We start from the raw sequence: 17,577 nt of genomic DNA, 5'->3' as shown, positions 1-17,577 counted from the left end.
CTCCCGTGATGCACTGGCCGTTCTATTATGAAACCACAGAGGAAATGCAGGTACCGAGTAGCGTGCCTAAGGTGGCTACCGCTCTGTCCTCCTCCCTCCCCTGGACTGTGCTGTGAACTGAACTGGCTGGGCAGAACAGCTTTGAATTCAAGTGGGTCAGGATCCCTGTGACAAAGCAGGGATTGTGGGGGAGTTATTCCCTTTCTCTGTTGCATGTGATTTCGACTGTCGTGTAGTAACCCTGTGTGGGTGCCTCAGTTTCCCTGGGCACTGTGCTAATACCTAGATGGTGATGGGAGTTTTGGGTGTGACTCCCACTGAGGGAGGCTGTCTGCTGCCTGCACATACACATGGTGCCCTTTATAATCTGAGCCCAGGAGGGGATGCAACCAGGTGGCCCCTTTTGCCCTGGAAGCAGGACTGAAGCTGGAGGAGGGGCCTAGCTCAGGGAAGGGGGGAAGGGGACCAGGAACTGGGAGCAGGCCAGTCCCAGCTGGTTTGGAGTTCAGGGGAAGGGTCAGGCTCTTCTCAAGATGGGTTTTACTGACGGCTTCTGGTTTCTGTGTTGATTAGTCTGTTCCATGCTGTGTCCTTGTCAACCTAATACAGTGGTTCTCAACCAGTGGTACAAGTACCTTTAGGGATACTCGTGAGAAGTCTGGTGGGGCGGGGAGGGTACAGCAACACAACTGAACTTTGGAGAAAACTGAATTTTTGTTTTAACTTTTATAGTGTTTTATTATTGTTGTACTTTTTCATCCAAAAATGTCATCACCCACCTGGCTACAATGAAAATGCTTAAACGAATGTGTTGCAACAGTAGGAAAAAAATGGCGTGTCTGAAAACTGTGGGTACTTATATATATTTTTTAAAAGGGGTACTTTATAAAAAAAAAGGTTGAGAAACACTGACCTGTTTGTGAAGGGGGTACAGGGCCCAATGACTCTCCACACTTCGGGGACAGGCCCTCTGTTAGCTATGCTGAATTGGATTTCAAACTGATTCCAGTTCATGCTGCACCCACACCAGTGGCCTCCTCAGCTGTTTCCACTGTGATGTCCTCTGGGTACCGCTCTTCCAGCTCAGCCCTTGGAAGCAGTGCATTCTGGGAAATTCAGCAACCCCACCAGGGCACTGAGGGACAGCCGTGGGAGGGGAGAGATGGACATGTATAAATCACTGGCCAAGGTGTGTTCCATGTCCCCACCTCTGCTTGATCTGCAGAGGCTGATGGTCTGTGACAGCCCCACATACGGCCCCTGGCTCTCTTGTGCACACTGCTGGTGGGCTCACACTTCTAGCTGGTTCTTGTCACATGCACCCAGCTATGTTTTCCCATCCTTTAATCATCTTCGTGGCTCTTCTCTGACCCCTCTCTGATTTATGAGCATCTGTCCTGGATTATGGACACCAGATCAGGACTCAGGATCCCAGAAGGGGTCACACCAAGGCCATATCCTGGATGCTACTCAAGAATCCCCTGTTTATACTTCTCAGGATGGCATTAGCTCCTTTGGTCACAGTGTTGACCTGGGAGCTCATTTTAATTGATCTTCTACCATGACCCCAAAATATTCTGCCCTACCACACTCATGGGCTTTTGCTCAGCATGTCCTGGAGTGTGTAGGGAGGCAGAGTGCTGGTATGTGTGCTAGAGCCATTCTGGGGCAGGGCTCAAAGAGGGCAGAGTTAAGGTTGTTTTGTGGGGTGGGGATTTTCCCTCTTGGTGTTTGTACATCAGTGAGTGAACTATGTTCATTCACTAGCATAGCTGTGTATCACATTGTGCATTGTTTGGCCAGTGCTTGCTGCTACAGTCCAGCAAGTCAATAGAGAGGTTTTTGGAATCAGTGCTGGCAGTACGACTCTAGCAAGAATTGCAGCCAGCCAGAGAGCTTGCTGGAAATTGGTTGTAGGCACTCCAGCAAACTCACAAGCATGGGCCTGACCCAGGAGCTCTCACAGGAAATTGCCTTTGGTCAAGAAATTGCTTAGCATCTGGGCGGTTGTTCACACCATCAGCATCCTCTGATGCTGTGGTCGGGCTGGCTGAGCTCAGCTCTTCCTGTCCTTGCTGGGTGCTGTCATTTGCTGCTCTTACCTCCCACAGCCTGGGCTCCTTCTATGTCCCAGAGACCAGCCTCACCCATGGCTGAAATGAGCAGGGCAGGGCTGCAGGGAATGTGGGTGGGAAGGGGGGAGGATAACGTGTCATGACAAGAAGGTGCCCAAGCAGTGCTGTGTATCATGGGAGGGCAGATCGTTAAAGCTGAGACAGAGGTTGGGGCCCCCCAGGACAAGCATCTGGCAACAGCAGAGCTAAGGGCAGTGATGGGAGCTGGCTGAGCGACGTGGGGGTTTGAAGAGAAATGGATCACTGTTCCATTCATTCCCTTTGGGACACCTGGCACTGGCCACTGTCGGAAGACAGGACACTGTCTGAGCCAGGTTGGGTGCTCTTATGAGAGAGAGACTGGCCTTGGGCTTATGGGAGTCTGCAGAAGTGGGATCAGATCCCAGCATTGCCCCAGCCAGCCGGAGCATGTGGGAGGGAGGCTGGGGATACGCACTACCCGGCCCAGCCAGAATTGGCTCCATGGGGGACTATGGAAGGGTGCATTGACACCCTTCACATCCCTCCTGCATACGAGCCTGGTAGCTAATTCTTGTATGCAGTGTAGTTGTAGATGTGTCAATCCCAAGACAGTAGAGAGATAAAGCGAGGCAATCTGTGATATTAACTCATCCATCTGGTTTCTTTAACAGCTAAGGGTATGTCTACACTTGCCCCCTAGTTCGAACAAGGGAGGCAAATGAAGCATACCGAAGTTGCAAATCAAGCGCAGGATTTAAATATCCTGCATTTGATTAGCATATTCGCGGCCGGTCGCCATTTTAAAATGCTGGTCACCCAATGTAACTTGCCGCATGGAGACGCGGTAGTCCTATTTAAGACCCTTCCCTTGAATTAACTGTTACTCCTCGAATTAACTGTTACTACTCTAATGAGCAAGTTACATCGAGTGACTGGCAAGCGCGGCAAGTTACATCGAGCGACTGGCATTTGAAAATGGCGACTGGCCACAAATATGCTAATCAAGTGTGGGATATTTAAATCCTGCACTTGATTCGCAGCTTCGGTATGCTTCATTTGCCTCCCCAGTTCAAACTAGGGGGCAAGTGTAGACATACCCTTAGACTATTAATATTCTGCCTCTCTAAATTCCCTCAGTTTCACATGGTTACCCTCCTCCACTTTCTGACCTATCCGGTCGTGTTGATGCGACATTGGCTGTTTTCTGCCCCAGAATGTGCTGCTTTTTCATGACTCGCATGGGTACGTACTTTGTAAAGATGTAACCCTTTGGGATGAAAGCGGCTATAAAAGTGTGTGATAAAGCAGGTAGTATTAATCATTGTTAAACGTCCTAGCAACCACAGGTGCAAAATCCTCCTTTCTCACAACTGAGCAAATACTTGTTGCATGCAGCAGGTCCAAAGCTGCATTTCCAGCACCTTGTGTTGCCACTGACACATGTGCATCCGTGTACAAAGAGAGTGTGAAATACAATTCATGGGAGTTGGGGGGCATTGTGCACACCCTTATAAGATGCACCACACTGGAGAACGGGTTGGAGGGCTCCTTGATGCATCTTGGCAATGTGTCCCAAAGCTGAATTGGTGATGCACAGGGAGCTTCAGAGGTGTGGTGCACCTGTCGCTCCCTTTGACTCCGGGGGGAGTTGAGACTGAGCAGAATCTCTGCAAAGCGAAAGGCACCTGGCCAGATTCCTTTCCCAGCCGTAAGTCCAATTCCTCATCAGTGTAAATCTACTGTGAGGAGGAGAAGGAAGCCCCGGATCTAAGCGACGTGGCTGGTTATTGCTGTGCCTGTGTTGTAAACACCCAGCTCCTTTGCTTAATGAACCTTGATGTATGTTTTCCTGCCCTTCTTCCCTTGCAGAAATCATGTCACTGAGGGTATGTCTACACTACCCTCCTAGTTCGAACTAGGAGGGTAATGTAGGCATACCGCACTTGCAAATGAAGCCCGGGATTTGAATTTCCTGGGCTTCATTTGCATAAGCGGGGAGCCGCCATTTTTAAAACCCCGCTGGTTCGAACTAGGATTCCTAATCCGAACTACCGGTACACCTCGTGGAACCTCAAATCCCGGGCTTCATTTGCAAGTGCGGTATGCCTACATTACCCCGCTAGTTCGAACTAGCGGGGTAGTGTAGACATACCCTGAAATAATGCTGTGAGCTGCTGTTGTGGCTAACAGGTTCTTGTGCTGTACAGCCCAGCCCTGTGCATCTTCCATGTCTAGTGCTCTAGCTGCTCAGTCTGTCTCCAATACTCATTCCAAAACCGCTCTCCCCAAGAGTTCAGTCTTTGGAAAGGAGTCATGATACACAGGCATTGTTTTCTGTAGCTCCTTATTTCTTCTGTGTACCTTGCATTGTACGTCTGTAAAATTATTGATTGTAAATAGCAACCATCTTGAAAAGGGGAAGGGGGTGAGGGGCAGAATCAACCTCAGCCTACCCCTACCTGGACGACACACAGGAGAGAGATGCTGTGTCCTCTCACATACCTCTTCCTAACCCTTTCCTCCAGAAAGGATCTAGTTCTCCTCAAAGGGAGAAAGCCTGCCAGAGCCATTTAAGTGCTAAAGAAGCCATTTAACAGCATTTGCCAACCCAGGTATAGACTGACAGTTTCTGCATTTACCATGTTAGTCGACAGGACCTTCATTTTTAAAAAAAATTGCTTTAAAAATGTCATTAATGTGTTGCTGAAGATTATAAAATCACATCTCTACAATATTATTATTCCTCCCTCCCCACCCCCGCCCAGTGTGGTGGTCGGGCACAGGAGCATCAATTTAATAGCACAGGCAGTCCCCGGGTTACATGGATCCGATTTACATCGGATCCCTACTTACAAACAGGGTGAGGCAACCCCGTACTAGCTGCTTCCCCCCAGCAGACCAGGGAGACGTGAAGCTAGTGCCCCCCCCCCCCCCCAGCAGATCAGGGAGACGCGGAGCAGCTTTTCTCAGCAGACCTCTCAGCTTGAGAATAAAGGACTGAGGGAAGTGAGGTGTGGAAGAATAAAACTGAGCTCTGGAGAAATGTTTGGCTAGAGTTTCCCCTACAATATGTACCAGTTCCAACTTACATACAAATTCAACTTAAGAACAAACCTACTGTCCCTATCTTGTACGTAACCCGGGGACTGCCTGTACTGCGTAGACAGGCCAGCTGATGGGGCAGAGATGGGGGCAAAGGGAGCAGTAGTCCCAGGGTCTGCGATTCAAAAGGGCCCGAAGCTTCTGAATGCTTCTGCTGTGGAGCCCCAAGCCCCTGTGAATTGTTGCTGGAACATCAGAGCACCCCTCTAGGCAACTGTGAGGGCTGGGAGCAGGCGGCAGGGTGATGCCACGTTCCTGGAGCCACTAAGGGCTGACTGCCCTTGGCCAAGCCTTTTCTGCCCTTGACCTTGCCCCATCGGGGATGGGGTCTGCAGTAGCTGGCAGCCTCGCTGTGCATAGAAAGCAAGCATTAAGGGATAAGATACAATAAAAGGGATGGGGGGAAAAAACAAAAAACAATCAATAGCTCCTAAAATAGCCAGTTAACTGACAACAGTAAAAACAGTGACACCAGGGATGGGGAGGTTGGAGGCTTGAATCCCAGGCCCAAATCTCTCCCTCCCTTGAACAGCACACTGTAAAGAATCACGTTTCCTACTTGCATCTCGGTGCAGGGTCAGTGTGCGCCAATGCTGCTCAGGACCGCAACTCTCAGGCTCCTGGCAGCCGTCAAAGAGAAGCTCTGAGGAGTCCAATGGTGATGGCGCAGCTGTGGGGAGAAGCCCCTCGAGGATGGAGGTGAGAATTGAGCGTCTTCAATAATCATCATAGTGCAGACTGAGGCCTGGCTGGCACCACGAGGAGCCCTGTATATGCAATGAACTTGGCCTACAGAAGGAAAACATATCACCCTCTAGTTTACCATTTCTTCCTAGTCCTGGGTCACTAGGGTTTGAGAATTCTTTGCTGAACAGTCATTTTGGCCCTGACAACAAATCTTACTCTCTTAATAAAGCCAGCACTTTTATTCCTATACGGAAGCCATTCTATTGGCAGAGTTTGGGGGAAAGTATGCGTGGGATGTCACCAACTGTTTTGGATATATTGGGTTACCACTTGTCTTTTACAGTAACATGAGGAACAGTCGTGAAAATTAATTGGCACTGGATGCCAAAATTAATAGGTAAAATTCTATGGCCTGTGTTATGTAGGAAGTCAGATTAGGTGATTGAAGTCATCTCTTCAGGCTCTAAAAACCAAAAATTTAAAATATTTTAAACAGGATGTTTTACTCGTTTTATTTATTTCTTTATTTTGCTATAGAAATGCTGCATATGAAGAATAGCGAAGGGCATGGAGCAACCACAGGTACAGAGATTTCCTTTTCATAGAACTTATTCAGTGTCTGAGACCTTAGGGAGAAAGATATATAAGTACACTTCCATACTATTAATGTATTCTATGAGTTACACCTGTAGTCATATTGAAATAACAACATTAACTCTATAGCCAACCATGCTTATCCTGTCTGGCCACTAGATGTCACTGCTAATGGCCCAGACAGGCACTGCTCAGTGTACAGCCAGTCCCCAAGTTATGAACAGTCGATTTACAACCATTCGCACTTATGACCAAAACTCCCATTAAGCGGTCATAAAGGCGGTTCCCGAGTTACAAACGCAACCCGCGCTTACGAACAGCGTGGTTGCATGTTAAATCAATGGGGTCCGACTTACGAACACTTCGAGTTATGGCCAAGTGTTTTGTCCGTAACTCATTTGTAACTCAGGGACCAGCTGTATTAATGGAGTGACCCAGATGGGATTAACTTAAAAAACAACTAATAGTCCTGCACCTTAGAGACTAACAAAACATGTAGATGATATCATGAGATTTCGTGGGCACAGCCCACTTCTTCAGATGACTGGTGTTATTAAAGGTCCAGTTTTGAAATAAATAAAGGGGGGAGAGAAGGAAAAGAAGGGAAAACAACAGTTAATCAGAGTCTCCACGCTACCAGAAGCTGATAGAGAAGTTGCAAATTGTTCTTACGCACCCATTGTTTGGTTTGTTACGTCATTAGGACGTGGAATGTAGTGGGGCCATCCAGCCAATGTCTTTATTCATACCTTTGTGATAGGAATCAAACCTGAAAATGAAGCTTTGTTCCAAGAATTCCCTGTGTATTTGGCTTGTGGAATTGGCCTGAGACAGTACAGTGATGTTGAGATCCATTAGTGAGTGCCCGGGCAAGTTAAAATGTTCCCCAGCAGGTTTCTGTGTGTTACCTTTTTGGATATCTGATTTATGTCCATTAATTCTTTCCCGTAGAGACTGTTCAGTCTGGCCAATATACATAGCAGGGGGGCATTGCTGGCATTTGATTGCATAGATCACATTAGTGGATGTGCAGTTATATGAGCCTCTGATGTGGTGGCTGATGTGGTTAGGTCCTGTGATGATATCACTTGTATACATGTGTGGACAGCATTGACTCCGCGGTTAATTGCAGGGGTGGGGTCCGGGATGATTATGATGGAGGTTACTGGAAAGAATTTGTTTGAGGTTAGGGGGTTGTCAGTAGGTGAGGAACGGCATTGACAGGGACAGAGATGACTCACTCACATCATTGACCTATCAGCCATTACAAATTAACTCATTTCTAGGTAGCCTATCCCTGACTAGCTAACTGTTCTGTGGTGTTCAGGAGCTCACTAGGGGTATGTCTACACTACCCTCCTAATTCGAAATAGGAGGGTAATGTAGGCATACCGCAATTGCAAATGAAGCCCGGGATTTGAATTTCCCGGGCTTCATTTGCATAAGCGGGGCTCCGCCATTTTTAAATCCCCGCTCGTTCAAACCCTGTGCTGCGCGGCTACACGGGGCATGAACTAGGTAGTTCGAACTAGTTCGTGCCCCGTGTAGCCGTGCGGCACAGGGTTCGAACGAGCGGGGATTTAAAAATGGCGGCTCCTCGCTTATGCAAATGAAGCCCGGGAAATTCAAATCCCGGGCTTCATTTGCAATTGCGGTATGCCTACATTACCCTCCTATTTCGAATTAGGAGGGTAGTGTAGACATACCCTTGGTCATGTTCTCTAGATCATTCTTGTTGCTCTTCTCTGGACCTTCTCCAATTTCTCCACATCTTTCTTGAAATGTGGTGCCCAGAACTGGACACAATACTCCAACTGAGGCCTAATCAGTGCAGAGTAGAGTGGAAGAATGACTTCTCGTGTCTTGCCCACAACACACCTGTTAATGCATCCCAGAATCATGTTGGCTTTTTTTTGCAACAGTGTCACACTGTTGACTCATATTTAGCTTGTGGTCCACTGTAATCTCTAGATCCCTTTCTGCTGTACTCCTTCCTAGACAGTCGCTTCCCATTCTGTATGTGTGAAACTGATTGTTCCTTCCTAAGTGGAGCACTTTACATTTGTCCTTATTAAACTTCATCCTGTGTACCTCAGACCATTTCTCCAATTTGTCCAGATCATTTTGAATTATGACCCTATCCTCCAAAGTAGTTGCAACCCCTCCAAACTTGGTATCATCCGTAAACTTAATAAACATACTCTCTATGCCGATATCTAAATCGTTAATGAAGATATTGAACAGAACCGGTCCCAAAACAGACTCCTGCGGAACCCCATTTGTTACTTCTTTCCAGCAGGATTGTGAACCATTAATAACTACTCTCTGGGAATGGTGATAGAAATGTAGCCGTGTTAGTCTGGTATAGCTGAAACAAAATACAGGACTATGTAGCACTTTAAAGACTAACAAGATGGTTTATTAGATGATGAGCTTTCGTGGGCCAGATCCACTTCCTCAGATCAAATAGTGGAAGAAAATAGTCACAACCATATATACCAAAGGATACAATTAAAAAAAATGAACACATGGGAATGGTTATCCAGCCAGTTATGCACCCACATAGCCCCATATAGTAGCCCCACATAAGTTGTATTTGCCAAATTTATTGATAAGAATATCATGCGAGACCATATCAAATGTCTTACTAAAGTCTAGGTATACCACATCCACTGTTTCTCCCTTATCCACAAGACTCGTTATCCTATCAAAATACGGGACAATATTCTTGTTTGTTATGAAAAAGTTAGGACACCTGAAGGAGGGCTTAAATAGGGGACTGTCCCTTTAAAAGCAGGATGTCTGGTGGTCACTCTACCCAAAACCATTTGATCCCTGGTATATGGTTCCAGCATGACCTGCCTCCACACTGCCAGAACCCTCCCTGAAGCTGCCATTTTGCACCTGTCACCAGAAACCCTCACTGTTATACACTCTATCTCCATAAGGGCAGGTTATCTGGTAGTGCCAGGGCTGATGACCTGGGAGGCAGCTACCCGAAGGCCTGGCGATTTAAAAAGGTCGGGGGATCCTGATCGCTGTTGCCTGCACTGTGGCAGCAGCCGCTGCTGCCAAAGCCTCGGGCCCTTTAAATCACAGCCAGCACCTCCCTGCAGTCCCAGTAGCTCTGTAGTGCTGTCTAGGGGATGCTAGCCCCAGCACTGCCCCTTCCACCTGAAGCCCTGCCCTTTCAGGGGGGGGTGGGGGGGAGGAGTTGGGAGAGGGCAGGGAGGAGCCAACTTTCCCCAGGGCATAGCAAAGTCTTTCATTAGCCCTGCTTGGGGTAGGACTAATGAATATAGTACAGGAAGAGGAATAAGCTACCTCATTGTAAGGCACCTTCTCTCTGGTAATACTGCATCCATACTAGGATTGTACTAGTATAACTACATTTGTTAGAAAATGCACACCAAGCTGAAATAGTTATACTGGTACACAGGCTGTGCAGAACAGGTTTATTAAGGGACACTGAAGCACTTGTGAAAAATATACTCCTAATTAGTAAGTGCTTTGAAACATTTAAAGTGCTAAGTGCAGTAATTATTTTATCTTGGCTTTATCTGAGGTGGGCAGCTGGTGTTTCTCCTGTCCAGCTGGAGATGTAGTATCATGTAATTTTCTTCAATATGCACCTTCTGTTTTACATGTTGTCTTGTAGCAAAGATTTGACAATAAAAGAAGTGCTAGCCGCACCTGTACTGAGATGATCCAAGTCAGGTCATAGGCCCACAGCAGATATGGTGACACCTCCGCAGGGGTCTGTGCTGAGAAACCACACAGGAAGCTTAGATATGTGCATAGACACAATAAAAACAACAATAGCTCAACCGTTATTTAGACTGGACACCTTAGAACTTCAAAATGTGGAAAATTAAATTGTGTGCACGGAAAACAAAGTTAAACCAAAGAATCATAGATGCAGACCATGTGTTGAAACAAGCTATGGCCTATCTTTTATTGAGTTTTAAATATGGATAGCTTAAGACTGCATCTAGTTCCACATTTATAATATGGTAAATGGGGATAATCTTACTTTTTCCATCTTTTTTATCTATATTGTTCACACTTTAGTGCCACGTCTACACTGACATGATTTTCCAGAAATGCTTTTAAAGGAAAAATTTTCCATTAAAGCATTTTTGGAAAAATCGCGTCTAGATTGGCAGGATGCTTTTCCGCAAAAGCACTTTTTGCGGAAAAGCGTCCGTGGCCAATCTAGATGCAGTTTTCCGCAAAAAAGCCCCGATCGCCATTTTCGCGATTGTGGCTTTTTTGCGGAAAACAGTACTATGCTGTTTACACTGGCCCTCTTGCACAAATGATTTGCGCAAGAGGGCTTTTGCCCGAATGAGAGCAGCACAGTATTTTCGCAAGAACACTGACGATCTTACATGAGATCGTCAGTGTTCTTGCGCAAATTCAAGCGGCCAGTGTAGACAGCTGGCAAGTTTTTCTGCAAAATCATTTGATTTTGCAGAAAAACTTGCCAGTCTAGACACAGCCCAGGAGAAAAACAGTCTTTTACTGTGTGTGTTTGGGTGTGTTCAAATTTTGTCATTACATTTTAAAGGAAACATTTAAAAAAGGAATAATTTTTATTTTTGAAAAATTGTTTTTCAGAGTTAGTGGGTGACAAACTACTTTTCTCCCTATGGAAAGAAATGTGGTGGGAAGGGAGACTAAAAAAAAGTGAGTGGGATTTTTTTCCATCAAAACCAACAAAATAATTGTTTCTCGAGTAAAAAAAATAGTCAACCAAGCTGAACACTTCCTTTGAATATTAGCATTTTCATTGGAAAGTCATTTGCTGTAGAAAAATCTTTGAATGAAAATTTTTTGACCTACCTCAAAGTGGCTTAAAACAAAGTCATAAATAAACATCTCTCTGCAAACTTTGCATGCATAACTGCAAAAAAAGACAGTTACTGGTCTCCGTAACTAGTGTTCTTCAAGATGTGTTGCTCATGTCCAGTCCATGTAAGTACATGCGCTTGCCACATGCAACGATGTTGGAAGATTTTCCCTCAGCAGTATCCATAAGAGACCAGCTGCAGTCCCCATGGAATAATGCACACATGCCGCTCTGTATGCAATGCTGCTGGGCAGTGTTCCCGCTAACATTTTTTATTCTTGGGCAGGATGAATTTTCTTTTGGGCAGGTTGAAATTTCTTATGTGCAACACCAATGTTGAGGTTGTATGTGGATGTGTACCACCAGTACAAACAAAAAAAAACTAGATATAAATATGTATTTTAAACAGTACATAGGTGTGGAAGAAAATATATTAAAACAAGGGATAGTTAACAAGGAGCAATGCTCATGATGTTTATTTAATATGAAATCAAATAAAAAGAAAATTAACTCTAGAGTACGAGTCGTCGTCCTTTCTAACAATTCAAGCTAGTAAACACTGCAAAATGCCTATTGACCACACATAGCACAGCTTTAAAATGATAAACAAATCTAAGTCAACTAGAAATAGTTATATCTCCTTGCAAATACTAATACAATATTTACTGACTCTGGAAAGGCAAGTAAAAGGCATTCACTCAGGCTTATACAATTTCTCTGGGGAACATTTCGGATCCATGCTATATAAGAACAAGTGAAACAGAGACTGTAAAAACAGATAAAAGTTCTGGTTTGAAACTTTCACCTTGTGTGTGCCACCAACTCAAAGAGTAGAGAAGCCTCAGAGAAAATTAACACATGGCTTCAAGGTTTGTAGACAGATACATATTTCAAAGAGCTTGCAAATAAGGTTTCATCCTACAAAACAACGAACATCACACCTATTACTTGCTACTTCTGACTCATAAGAGCCAGAACTCTACCACATAGCAAAGATCTGGCTTTAATGCAATACAACTTACCACATATTAATTAGTAAAACAGGGTTTTAAAAAATCATTAAGATCAGCATTTTAGATATCTGCAACACGCCCAAAAAATCTGTTAAAAGAATCCGCTTCTTTCTTACCGTAAGCAGTTAACAGCCGTGTAAACTTTATGTGAAATGTAATCATGCAAATGTCCTGTCCCATGCAACCTGCCTCCCTTCCCCGCCTCCTGCCCACCCCCAATCCAGACAGACAGAGAGGACTGCCATCTGGACTGGAGCAAGTAAGTCAGGATACCCCAAACAAACTCCCTCCTGCCTCCACTTCAAGGCACAGATGCCAGCACCCTACCCACTCCCTCTTTACCCCACCTACTCCTGAGCAATCCCCCCAGCCCCAGCCCATTCAGCACGAGCCAGCCTAGCTTGAAGTTATAGGACACACTTCATAAACTCTTTACCTCTCCCCACTCCCCCCAGGACACACAACACAAACAAACTCTCCACTTCCACCTCACCTCAATGCCAGCACCCACCACCTCCCTATTTCCCCCACCTGCCCAATGCAGTCTGCTTGCTCCCACCATTCTTCCCAGCCCACAAGGCTTGAGGAGAGTGCTGGGTCTCTACCTCTCTCTCCTCTGCTGGTGGAGATGGGACCCCTCTCCCCATCCTTCCCTCTCTCCTCATATCCCCAAACTCCACTATCCTACATCTCTCCTTATTCCCTCCTTCCCTCTTCCTTATCTCCCCTCCCTATCTGCACTCAGAAGTCCTCTGTTTGAAGCAGGCAGTTCTGTCTGAAGCTGCTCAGCAGCGAAATGGTCCCTTCCCCAGCCAGTCAGTTGAGCTCCCTACCTGCGTGAGAGCTCTGAGCCTCTAGGCAGGACCCATTAAACAGCTGCGTGGCCACAAGGCTACACAGTTTACAGGGAGCCTAGCTGCTGGGCTCCCTCCTTCCTTATTGTCTTTTTGCTGGAATCTCTGACAGAGGGCATGGAGGGCAGGATGTTGACTGGACACGAGTAACAATTAGTCATCCCTAGGATAAGTTCTGAACAGGAACTAACTAACTACTAACTAAAACTGTTAACAAAAGGTCCTCGGGCTAAATCCCTGATAGGAACTAACTAACTGCTAACTAAAACTGTGAGCAAGAGGGAAAACTATTTACAACTATTCTACGTGGACCCCTCCTGATAGTTGAAATGACACTCTGGACGTCTACTATGATTGCTTCAGCAAATGTGCACGGGCTGACGTGGACAAACAGCATCATGTGACCCATAACTTCAGCCATGCGAAATGCAACGCTATCCACAGCCTCAAAACAACTCTGACTTCATAATAAAAGAGGCTGACAAAAGAGGTGTTATAGTCAACATGAACAGATCAGATGACAAACAGGAAGCCGCTAGACAAATCACCCACACCACATTCTACAAACCTCTTTCCTCTGAGCCCACTGAGAAATACCAAAAGAAATGACACCATCTACTCAAGAAACTCTCTGCTAGAGCTCAGCACCAAATCTACACAAACACCTTCTCCCCCTAGAACTCCAACCAAGAGTATTCTATCTGCTACCCAAGATCCATAAACCCGGAAATCCCAGACATCCCATCATCTCTGGCATTATCTGGCAATGCTGGCTCTCTCCTCAGACCATATGCTACTAGCACTCCTAGCTATCTTCAAGACACCATTGACTTGAGCATCAGTAATCTTCCTGAAAACACCACCCTGGATGTAGAAGCTCTTTACACCAATATTCCACACAAGGATGGACTACAAGCTGCCAGGAACGCTATCTCCCATGATGCCACAGCACACCTTGTGGCTGAGCTATGTGATTGTTTTCACCCACAACTGTTTCCAATGTGGGGACAGTTTATACCTTCAAATCAGCAGCACTGCTATGGGTACCGACATGGCCCACAATATCCCAACATTTTTATGGCTGACCTAGAACAACCGTTTGCTCAGCTCCCATCCCCTGGCACTCTTCCTCTACTTGTGCTACATCACGTGGAACCATGGGAAGGAGAACTTTGAAGACCCTGACAGGAATTTCAACAATTTCCACCTCATTAGACCAAGACACAGGAGAGACACTACCTTGACACTACAGTGCAATTACATGATGGCCACATTAACACCACCTTATACTGGAAACCTACTGACCACTATTCTTACCTACATGGCTTTAGCTTCCATCCAGGACACATCACGTAGTCAGTTGTCTGTAGTCAAGCCCTAAGATACAACTGGATTTGTTCCAATCCCACACACAGAGACAAGCACCTATAGGATCTGTGTCGGGCATTCTTAAAACATACATCGCCACCTGGGGAAGTGAGGAAACAGAATGACAGAGCCAGACAAGTACCCAGAAGTCATCTACTTCAAAACAGGACCAACAAGGAAAATAACAGCATACCACTGGTCATCCTTTACAGCCTCCAGATTAAACCCTCCAGCACGTCATTGACAATCTACAACCTATCCTGGAAAATGATCCCTCACGCTCAGTCTTTGAGACAGGCCAATCCTCATCTACAGACAACTCCTTCAACCTGAAGCAAATACTTACCAGCAGCCACACATCAAACCTCAGATACACTCACCCAAGAACCTACCCCAGCAACAAACCCTGTCCATACATCTATGCCAACTCTGTCCATACATCTATACAAGCGACACCATCGCACGACCTAACCACATACATAGCGTGGAATGTGCATACCACTCCAGGAGGCTCTGGAACAGGTCCTCTGTGGATACTACTGAGAGAAAATCTTCCAGCACTGGTGCATGTGGCAAGTATACACACATCTAAGTTGAAAGGATATGAGCAAGGATTTGAAGAACACTCACACACAACATGCCGCACCCCATTTGTGGCTACACCACAGAAGTTTGAGTCCATTCCCTCTGAACTGATAGAAAAGGCTCTTTTAACTCAGATAGTAGGAGCTCATGTGTTTAGCTCAAGAAGTTGTAGGTTCAGTTCCTCCTACCAACAAGCTACATGTAAAATTGCTGTTTTACAATTAAAAGCCACATCTATCTGTACAGGCATTTTGTATGTGGTATTGTTGTTAATAACTACACATTTTGCACACTATGCCATTCTGGTGGATACATAGTTGCATATGGAAAGTAAGTTTAGAAGTTTAAAATAGTAGCTCTACATTTATTTTTCTGTGAGTATTGCAGGCTCAGATCTTCTGGTGTATTCGTTCATCTGCCACTGAAATGCAGTTGTTCTGGAATGAACCATATTGACTGGCTAACAGCAATACTTTAGAACAAGAACTAAAGAAGAATACTATAATCATAGTGCTAGAGATAGGTAGAGTTTGTTTTTCTTCTGGTGCTAATTTGACAACAAAATAATGTAGGTCCTTCATTCTTCCAATAATACCATTTTTAAAGGTAATTAAGAACTTGATATTTATTTGAGTGACATTTAAAATTCTTTATCTGGCTAGAATACCTTTAACTGCTGATCTTTTGCCTGAAATTCTTGACTTTGTCCCTCTATTCCTGCTCAGTATTCAATATTTTCCATGAGAGAGTGTTACAGCCCACACAGAGGCTACGTCTAGACTGGCGTGATTTTCCAGAAATGCTTTTAACGGAAAACTTTTCCGTTAAAAACATTTTTTGAACAGAGTGTCTAGATTGGCATGGACGCTTTTCCGCAAAAGCACTTTTTGCGGAAAAAAGCGTCTGTGCCAATCTAGACGTGCTTTTCTGCAAAAAAGCCCCGATCGCCATTTTCGCGATCATGGCTTTTTTGCAGAAAACAAATCTGGGCTGTCTACACTGGCCCTTTTGTGCAAAAGCTTTGCACAAAAGGACTTTTTCCCGAACGGGAGCAGTACAGTATTTCCTCAAGAACACTGACAATCTTACATGAGATTGTCAGTGCTTTTGCGGAAATTCAAGCGGCCAGTGTAGACAGCTGGCAAATTTTTCCGGAAAAGTGGCTGATTTTCCGGAAAAACTGGCCAGTCTAGACACAGCCAGAGTTAAATATAGCCTTGCAAAGCACTCTGCTGTTTGCTTGGTTTCAGAGAAAGGAAATGGAAGGTTTCAGCAATTAAACTATTCATTTCAAAACCCTCACACTTCATGTCCCTCAGCTCCTCAGCCCAATTGCATCTTTTATAATAAACAGAGTATGCTTCAAAAAACCCAAGCCATCTGAAGGACATCCGAATTCCTAACTCCATTTGTCACTGGGTTTAGGACCTTGTCATGTGCAGAAAGGCCTTTGTTATTTGTTAACTGCATAGAACTATTATCACTTGCTTTAACCACCAAATTTGTTTGCTGCCTATTTTTGCAAAGCTAACAAACCAATGTTTTTCACTAACTGCTCTGTTTATGTTTAAAAAAAAATCTTCACAGACTAACTCACTTCTTGAGACAACTCCTCTGCCTGCAATCATTCCTCTGACAGCAGCATCTCCCCGATATATAAAATCAAACAGGAACATGTATTTTTGAGATAGTAATTTGTAATTGTTGTTATGGAAATAGATGCTAATGTCATACATGTTATGAGTTGGATACAAATAAGCACAGATTCATTCCACTGTAGGGGTATGTGCACGCAGTGCACTCCGGTCTGACTATGTAAGGCTGTCTATCACCTCTCTCTCAGCTCCTTCTTATCACTTACGGTGAGAACAGGAGATTTTTGTCACACATAAGTTTTGGGTAAGCTAGCTTTAACTACTACTTATTGCATGTAGTTCACTTTAGTGTTAGAGCTAGCATAGTTTTAGTTAGTCAGTTAGCATCTACACAGCACCTAAACTCAAAATAAGATACACAATCACCACCATTTCAACGAAGTGCTACATGCAGGGCCTATATCTCTGTGAGTGACCGACATAGAACTTGCCTAATTTGCTGAGGTGCAGGACATGGAGGGACAAATGTTCTATTGGCACCTCATTTCCAATGACAAAGAAGAAAAGGGATTTCCACCTCAATATTCCTCTTTCCAAAAGGAGATGTGTCCCTCCTTGGAGCCTGACCCTGACCCGTGGAGAGTGGGGAGCCCCTCAGACTCTGAAACTGGATTTGGATAAGAAATACCACTCCTTTTCCTCTCCTGTGGTCTCCTCAAAGCGCACAGAACTGCCTGAGAGTGTCATATTGACAAAGTGCTGTTCTTTGCCTCACGAAAGGGCAGTAAAAAGTCCTCAGATGTCAGTTTGATGTCTGGCTGTAAGCACCAA

This window comes from Pelodiscus sinensis, chromosome 19 (genome assembly GCF_052426305.1).
Source record: "Pelodiscus sinensis isolate ZL-2025 chromosome 19, ASM5242630v1, whole genome shotgun sequence".
Taxonomy (NCBI): domain Eukaryota; kingdom Metazoa; phylum Chordata; order Testudines; family Trionychidae; genus Pelodiscus; species Pelodiscus sinensis.
The sequence above is the reverse complement of the archived record's forward strand: the minus strand, read 5'-3'. Positions refer to the sequence as shown.